Genomic DNA, 2,052 nt, shown 5'->3' with positions numbered 1-2,052 from the left:
AACCCATTCATTTATACACTTCGAAACAAACAAGTGAAAGATGCCCTCAAAGACACAGTAAAACGGATTGTATTTCTCACAAAGAAGTGAGAGACTATTGCTCTTTGAGACTAAATTGAATTAAATTTGAGCAACATTCATGAATTTGCCAAATACATGGTTTAAGTTATCTAGAGTCTTTCCTTTAAACCAATTTATCCACAAAAATGTTTTTCTACTGCCCATCTGGAGATTTTTTGACTCTACTGTACCCCAAAACATGATGTGACTACAGAGGAGAAAGAATAAGACTTCCGCGTACTGACTGTGTTCTACTGACATTGCCAATGACAGTGTTTAAACATAAACTCGAGCAAAACAAGACTGAATTTCGGGGGACAACAAATAAGGCCTGGTCAGTAACTTCATCAATATCCAGACTTACATTTTCCCTTGATTTAAGAATAATGTTAGTGAGGGGTGAGCAAAAGGGGGCAGGGGATTGTGTGTGGTGGTGGGTGGTAACGAGACTTGTGGTCGCAATCCCTTCTTAATGTATACAGATGTCCATTAAATGCTGTAGACCTGAAACTTCTATAATGTTACATACCAACTTTACCTGGGGTTTAAAAAATATGAATGTTAGAGATTAGGAGGCTTGATCAAAACATCAAAAATGTTACAAATTTGAGAAGAGCATTTGCTTGCTTAACATAGACTGACTTCTGAAGATAAAATCCATGTACAATGTAAAAAATATAGAAAAAAGGAGGACATTTAGAAGGAAACGTAACAGTCATTTAGGTACCTTGAACCAAATAACTGGAATGCTTTCTAGTAAAGGGTAAAAACAGTAATTGTGAAAGTAAAGTTGCATGCTCTCATAGTGCATATACAATCATTTTCTATGTTCATTAAACATTATCCAGTTGCACAAATGTATTTTTTCATTGTGTGCTCTTTATTTTTAAGTGTTCATACAAAGTAATAGCTATCATATAAGTTTCCTTTATTTTTCAAAATATTCAGGGAAAGTTGAACATTTTTTCCAAGGCGTTTCTTCTATTTTCACTTAAAATTTCTAGAAACCCAACAAAATCCTACTAAATGTTGCCTAGCTTTCCTTCTGATAATTAATTTAAGCATACATATATTATGTATGTATTTACTTAGTAGTTGCGTTGATCACTTTACCTGACTTGTGAATCTTTAGCAAGCAGAATTTGTATATGAATTTCATTGTTTGCATTAGATAATGATGAAGGAAGGTAAGAGTATTGTAGATTTGAGGCCCCTGAGTGGCCAGTCGGTTAAGCATCCAACTTCTGCTGACGTCATGATCTCACAGTTCTTGAGTTCAAGCCCCGAGACGGGCTCTGAGATGACAGCTCAGGGCCTGGAGCCTGCTTCAGATTCTGTGTCTCCCTCTCTCTGACTATCCACCACTTGGTTCTGTCTCTCTCTCTCTCTCTCTCAAAAATAAACAAACAGTAAAATAAGAAGAAGAGGAATGGGAAGAGGAATAGGAAGAAGAAGAATATTGTAGATTCAAAAAAATACCATGCCTGACTTGCCATTCAAGAACCTAGTACGGGGTGCCTGGGTGCCTCATTCGGTTGAGCGTCCAACTTCAACGCAGGTCATGATCCCACAATTCCTGAGTTAAAGTCCTGCATCAGGCTCTCTGCTGACCACTCAGAGCCTGCTTTGGATTCTGTGTCTCCCTCTTTCTCTCTGCCCTTCCCCCAATCATATTCCGTCTCTCTATGTCTCTCTAGTGCTGTCTCATTCTCTCTCTCTCAAAAATAAATAAACACTAAAAAAATTTTTTAAAAGAAGCAAGTGCCTCTGCATAAGTTCAATATTGGAAATTCAGTAGGTTCATGAAAGAGATACTCTCCTCTTGTTCACTTACTCACTTAAGAGGAAATGAAAAGCGATTGATTATATCAGACCTTTGGAGGTGAAGTTAGTGCATCAAATAACTGAGGTCATGCGTGGACCCAACTCTAGCTCTGAAACATAACTCAAATATTGAAATTGATCATGACTTTTCACTTTGCCCACTTTGAA

The 2,052-nt window shown here is 37.3% G+C and overlaps 1 pseudogene; it reads left to right on the top strand.

Moving 5' to 3' along the window:
• The window catches only part of LOC115305695, a 24,532-nt pseudogene that overhangs the window by 248 nt on the left and 22,232 nt on the right, over positions 1–2,052 (top strand).

The sequence above is a fragment of the Suricata suricatta genome, chromosome 10 (assembly GCF_006229205.1).
Source record: "Suricata suricatta isolate VVHF042 chromosome 10, meerkat_22Aug2017_6uvM2_HiC, whole genome shotgun sequence".
In the NCBI taxonomy this organism is placed as follows: Eukaryota; Metazoa; Chordata; class Mammalia; order Carnivora; family Herpestidae; genus Suricata; species Suricata suricatta.
Note: the sequence above shows the minus strand (reverse complement) of the source record. Positions and strands in the feature narration are given on the sequence as shown.